The sequence below is a fragment of the Limulus polyphemus genome, unplaced genomic scaffold, assembly GCF_000517525.1.
Source record: "Limulus polyphemus unplaced genomic scaffold, Limulus_polyphemus-2.1.2 Scaffold10399, whole genome shotgun sequence".
Classification (NCBI taxonomy): domain Eukaryota; kingdom Metazoa; phylum Arthropoda; class Merostomata; order Xiphosura; family Limulidae; genus Limulus; species Limulus polyphemus.
The window spans coordinates 1-7,215 of record NW_013676009.1 but is presented as its reverse complement, the minus strand read 5'-3'; the positions used below and the strand labels follow the sequence as shown (position 1 = coordinate 7,215).

General features: G+C 31.6%; 1 long non-coding RNA gene across 1 annotated transcript; it reads right to left on the bottom strand.

The window, feature by feature from the left end:
- Nucleotides 1-406: 406 nt before the first annotated feature.
- On the bottom strand, nucleotides 407-4,542 carry LOC111083626. Its single transcript, XR_002609148.1, has 2 exons — nucleotides 3,918-4,542; nucleotides 407-732 (listed from the first exon to the last, which is right to left on the bottom strand). It is a non-coding gene; the product is annotated as an uncharacterized LOC111083626 (long non-coding RNA).
- Between the last annotated feature and the right edge of the window lie 2,673 nt (nucleotides 4,543-7,215).

The following is a 7,215-nucleotide window of genomic DNA, read 5'->3' as shown; positions in this document are numbered from 1 at the left end:
TATACTTCTGAAACAATATTAACCATAACAATGGTTGTCTGTAGAGATTTGTGTTATACTTCTGAAACAATAATATTAACCATAACAATAGTTGTCAGTATAGATTTGTGTTATACTTCTGAAACAATATTAACCATAACAATGGTTGTCTGTAGAGATTTGTGTTATACTTCTGAAACAATAATATTAACCATAACAATGGTTGTCAGTATACTTAATATCTGAAACTTGTACATAACTAAATTGTAAATAAAATAAATTTATGTCAAACACAGAAATAAACAGAAGTGATGCCATTAAAGCAATGGCAACAAGTTTAACATGTCTTCACATCAGCTCATCTGTAATAATACTGGAAGTGATGAAAGTAAATATGATTTTTTATTACAGATTTACGTAGCTTTGATCATCACTTCCAGTGTTGTTATAAACAAGCTGAAGTATAGAAGATGTATTGTTAGAGATGAGCTGATGGAAAGAAGGATCTTCTGGCACATCACAGCATTTCTGAATTTGAAAATCTGTGTGTGGATCAACAACACTGTCTAAAGAATTAACAGGCTGTCCCTTAGCCAATAAGGCCTCAGCATCAAAAGTCACTTGTTCAACCTCCAATCGTACGGTAGCCATCCACACAATTTCACAATTATTTTAACCTAATATATCTCATCATGGTATTGGGTAATCACCAAGATACGCAGACCTTCTCTTCCATTGACACTCCAGAATTTTCTAATAGGAAAACAGAACAACCCTCTTATTATATCTATAAAAAATTAAATTATAACAATAGGCCTAATACAGGGATTCTCAAACTGTGGCATGCATAGCATTGGAGGTATGTGGAGCTAATATTAGTAGTACTCGAAAAACTGAATGTCAAAATTATGAAATCTGTAATAAGCTCAATTTCATCTTCCTGCATATCCTCACAATTGTTCTCGTTTTAAAACACACACCCCACCCGTATACACTTGCCAATGTTTTCTTCATTTCAAAAACTGACAAAAATCACAGCATATATTTTTCAATTGTGCTAGAAAAAACAATCACATCCTTCACATTAATGTGCAAGTGTTAAAAAAATTAGGCCTTGGTTTGTACTTCAAAAAACATTTAAACATAAAAGGTGGTATGCAAGTTTCAAAGTTTGAGAACCAGCATTTTTTAATGAATATGAAAATGTAGGTCTTACACAATAAAATTAGCATTTTACAAAAAAGAAACTTCTTACTTCTGTATAATTAAATACGAGAACAAAATAATATCAATTTACATATATTATTAAACAAACATTTTCTGCACGTATATATTCTAGTGACTTAGTCAGCAACAAAAAATAAATATAAAAATCATCTTTAAATCTTGCTATGACTGATTTCACTTAATTCTGTACAGGTCACTCTTCTCACCTAATTCTGTACCGGTCACTCTTCTCACTTAATTCTGTACCGGTCACTCTTCTCACCTAATTCTTGTTAAATCTCCTTGTTCATTCAAAAGTGGCCAAACAGTTGATGGCGGTTTCTTTAGAGTAGATACCTATCGTGTAGTCTGTCAGTTTAAAATGTATTGTAACAGATGATTTAGGAAACCTATTTGAAAAATTAGCATTTAATAAAAGCAGTATTTTACTCGTCTTTAACAAGTGTTTTTTTACCTAATCATCTTACTGAATGTGGAAAACTGTATATGTATCTTATGACGAGTGCATCCAAGTTGGTGTCGTTTAATTTGAATTTTAAAAAGCATTTGATAAGGTTCTGCACTAGAGGTTAATTAGGAAGTTGGATACTTTCAGTTAAAAGCTGAAAGAATATTGGTTTGTTGTGAAAAATAGAGCAATGATGAATGAAAGAATGTGACAAATAAAGTGGTTTTTTTTATGTCATTAAAGATGGTTTTCTATACCAAATGGTCAAAGAGCCAGCCACAGATGGCATTTTATGTTTATTGTTGAGGTTGCAAGAGTTGAGGTGGGGAAACATTTAGAGAACAGTGTTCTCTACTATCACTTTTTCTAACATGCCTGGTCCCAGAGTACAAAGTGGATTTTTCCAGAAATGAAAAACAAACCAAGAACCCATGATATCCCCAGTCTGCCACACACTAACTATTTTGGCCATGCCCAGCCCCAATCTTTAAACAATACCTAAAATATTAAGTCCAAGTAAAACAAATCTCAAGAGAATTAAATTTATATTTAAATTATTTTATTTTCCAAAACAAAGTTCTTTCAAGAGAAAAAAAGAATATAAGGGAATTTGTGTCCCATGTTTTAAGATTAATTTTAATATTAGCCATCTCTTCTTCTCCATCTTTAGTAAAAAGCTATTAAACAATTTGTTCTGTATATTAGATACACATTAATACACTTTACACTAAATTTGATATCTACAGAAAAACATCTTTCAATATAAATATCACTATATAGTGTTATTTTAAGTTGTTTGTTCTACCAACATATTTTTACCATTGTTTTCTATTAACTGGCATATTTTGCTCATGTATTTAGTGTACATACGCGACTCAGATTGTTGTTTACTAAATGATATAAACAAAGATGTGTAAGCTTTTAAAGACAGTAGCAATTAGTCAGTGACAGTATTAACATCAATTTTACTTGTGCCAAAATTGCTCTTTTAGAATAAATGTATTTGATTCGGGAATAAAATGTATGACTGGTATGTAAAAATGCAAGTGCTGTTTCAAGAACACAATTTCAGTAGTAAGCACATGGCAGACACATTTTCTGTACACTGTAGCATGCTTTAATATTTATATAATTACTGTAAATAAATTATAAATTGCCAGTGTCTAATTATAGACCTTAAATTATTGGTTTATACTTTCTTAATTACTATTCAATTAATGTACTTCACCCTAGACAAAAATCTTTTAGATATAAAATTATTTCTATTATTATAAAAATAACATAAATAAAATATATATATTAGCATTACAAGACCAACTGCTACACTGGGTTAAAATTACACTTTACTTATATAATGTTTCAGGAACTCAGATGACTGAAACGGTAATTATTTACCCTTCTTTTACTTTAGACAGTGGGATCATCTAAGCTTGTAATTATTGAAATACATGTATAAGTACGAAAAAAAGCCTACGTTTTAAAGTTTAGTTTCTAGCTAACAAAAAAAAAATTATACACAAAACAAAGGTATAAACCGGTCATAATATATCTAAATTTCATGAAACATTTTTCCACTTGCCAAAATATGAAACTATTTCCAGCTAAAACACTGTTATATCCACATACAGACTAACAATTCTGAATAAGTTTTAAAAAATTTCTCCAGGAGATCAAGAATTTAATTAAAAGGCATGCATGTATAGTCAATACTAAGTATAACAGAGCAGGTCACCAGCATCATTACACAATCAATATTCAACTGTAACATTGCAAAAAACCCTATGAAAAAGGATAACCATCTGAAACTAAAACCTGTCCAATAGACACAGTCTAGGAAGTTTCCTACAAATAAAGCAGTAACTTTTATTTACAATACAAAAATATTAAATTGTAATGTAAATGGCATGCTTTATACTAGTGTAAAAATTACACTCTATTTCTTACATTTATATAAATTATTCATGTTGACAAATATAAAATAACACAAAACTTACCTACATATGAGAACATTATTTTTAAATAAAAATTCGTATTTGTAGCACTATTTTAGTAGAAAAAAAAAAGATGCATGCCATTTTTGTACTTAAAAGTATCAGTTTACACATCACATTAAGGTTTATGACCTTTATAAATCTATCTAAGCTAAATGACACTGGGCATGATTATTTGGTTAAATTTATGCTTGCAAATAAGTTATAAATTGTGGATAAGAAAATCATACTCATAGCATAAATGATGCTATTCATACAAACAATATATCTACCTTCTTGTTATTCAAAAGTTTAGTTTTCCAGTGTCCATTAGTTTCATCGTTTCTTTCTGTAGACTGTGACAACTGCATACACAAATCCTAGTGAATTAAAACCACTCTGTACAATTATTGCCAAATTCTCCAGTAGCAATAAAGTTCTACTTCTATTAGTATTTTTGGTGACACTTTAATAATAAATTTAAAGCATACGTAACTTTGACTTTCGCTTCAGTCTAGACCTTAATTTGACTTTGAGGTGTCTGAATCAAACTTTCAACAAGTCCAAGTTCCAAATATACAGTAGAACCAAGAGACATCACAGTTTGCTTGCCTAACTTACAACTTGGAACCTTTTCATTGTGTTTGTATTCGTATCATTTGACCTGGACTTAACGTAATTTTTATAATTATAGGCTAACTTCTAAGTTGACTGTAAAGTGTAGTTTGTAAACATTATTCAATAATCCTAAGAATAAGATAAGGACAGGTTAGGTCGGAAAATTCAAGATCAAGACAAGTTTAAATAGCAATCAAACAAGATTCAAATTCAACTATTTCATAATGAAGACGATAAAACTCGTTTGGAAGTTCAATATAAAAAATACAATACTTTTAATAGATGGGCTTATATATTCTCCTAAGGATTTACCCTACATTTGTTCTACTACTAGTACTATCAATTACTCGCCTTACTTCTAGTTCTAGTCTCTAGTTCTACGTGGAAAATTCAACAATTAATCTATACCCTCTGGTGGCACATAGTAACAACAACAAAAAAAAGAAGAAAAAGCCAAAGGCTGGGAGTTTAAAAAATCGTTCAGTTGAAATAGAAATACTCCAGGTTTGTATTCTAAAATTGCGATTTTTTGTATCTATAGCTTTTTCTTGTAATGTGAACACGTCGTGCATTTCATCTCACTTCATTTGCGTTGGAGTAACTTGTTATATAATATAAAGAATATTTATATCTTTATTCTACTTAAACCAATTTTGAAATTCCCAAAACACATAAATACTTTAAATACATGTTACTAGCCAATGTTGTAAAAACTTTAAACTTGCAATACGAAAAACCTAAATTTTAGAATCATATCAAAGTGAAATAATAATGTTTTTATTGTTATTTAGAGGAGCATAAACGTTTTTTTACATAAGTTCATTGGCACAGAATTTACGTGTAATCTTTCGAATAAAAGCAATCAAAGAGATTGCATACCCTTGCCCCACCGCTCCTTTTCGAGATTGCACATGTTTGTATATGATAGCATCAACTTTCACCTTCGAAAACTAAAAAAATCCTTCTTGAATCCAGAGTTATCAATGATCCGGATCGTTTTTTTTTCTTTTTTTGTAGTGCAAAATGAGCAGTTGTTACATTTCTTCTTTGATTTTATTATTATTACAAAAACGAACATGCTCTAAGGATATATATGAACAAAATACAATGCCCATATCACTAGCGTTACAAAATTCTAATAAAATACCCAAACAACAGTATATATGACATTATCTATAGTATAAACGGTATACTGTCTGGCTTGAATAAATAATCAAAGAAATTTGATATAGTGAAGAACTCGGACTCTTAACTATTAGTTCTCTGGTGGGACAATTGCAAGTTTACGACTGGCAACGCTAAAATCCGGGGTTCGATTCCCCACAGTAGACACAGCAGGTAACGCAATGTGGCTTTTCTATAAATACAACCAACTTAACTATTACTGATCTGTACTAATTTATATATCATTTAAAATGATGTGGGTTGAAATCAGTTCTGATAAATATATTGATTTGTATATAAATAAAAATGGTGTGGAGAGGTACCAACTCTATTAAATGCATCGATCTTCATATTTTAGAGACAATATTCTGGACATTATTATCAGACTTGATCTTTCACCGAACTTAGTTACGTTTACATTGATGAGTATACCCATCCCTAGTGTGCCTACTTTTAACACCAATTATATTGAGAATGGAATGATCGAAATTTTCTTCGGACCTCACCCTAATAGAATAGCTTTGGCTTCAGCTGCAACAACGGATTTCTCAATAACTCACCCACCAGACACATTGGATCAGATTGGAAATGATTTGGCGAAGGAATTAGGAAATACGCCGTAACTGCCATAGAGAAATCCGTACGTGTTCGCAAACTTGCTGTACAGCTGCGTTTGTCAGCCTCTAAGGACGATCACACGCGTTACTATGGTGGTCATGAACGTTCTGGGAACCCTAATGTTTGATATTATCGCTAGAGACACTACTAAACTAAGACTGATGACGTGTCAGAGTACGTTGCTGAGTAGTTCCATGTTTTGAGTAAGCAATAGGTTTCAGTTTCTTTATTCGTTTACGAGTTGTAATTTGCAAAATATATGCGAATAACTTGTCAGACCCTAAATTGAGTTTTGATCAAGTTTACATAAGCGTAAAACCCGAAATTTCTGTTATTAAATATAGTATATTTGAAGACAAGCAAATATGAAAACATTCTGTTGATAATAAAACAGTAAGGAGAGAATAAAAGACACTGAGTTTAGTGAATCAAAAATTTTTACCCTCTTTTGAAGACACCTTATTGTCGTACTTTTGTTCTTGTTTTCTCAGTTGGTTGAAGGCTTACTGCAATATACGCTACTGTGACTCCAGTTATATGGCTCTTCCACACATAACGTTATTTGTCTGTTATTATTTAACTCACATACTACGAATCAATGAAAATAACCTTTTTAACAAACATTTTTGTAAGTGAAAAAGACGATATGTGAAAAAACTATAGGACTGGAGTTTGAACCCACGGCCTTTCACTAACATTGCCAATGCTGTACGAATTGAATATCTAAAGGACAAGCTGACTGTGTCTCTTTTCACCTGCTGTACGAACTGAATATTTATAGAACAAGTTGATTGTGTTTCCTTTTAACTTCTGTACCAACTGAACGTCTAAATCAACTTGTCCTTGTGTTTCCTTTCAACTGCTGTATTCAACTTGTCCTTTAGACGTTCAGTTGGTACAGCATGTGTTTCCTTTCACCTGCTGTACCAACTGAGCGTCTAAAGGACAAGTTGACTGTGTTTCCTTTCACCTGCTGTACCAACTGAACGTCTAAAGGACAAGTTGATTGTGTTTCCTTTCACCTGCTGTACCAACTGAACGTCTAAAGGACAAGTTGACTGTGTTTCCTTTCACCTGCTGTACCAACTGAACGTCTAAAGGACAAGTTGATTGTGTTTCCTTTCACCTGCTTTTCCAACTGAACTTCTAAAGGACAAGTTGATTGTGTTTCCTTTCACCTGCTGTATAAAA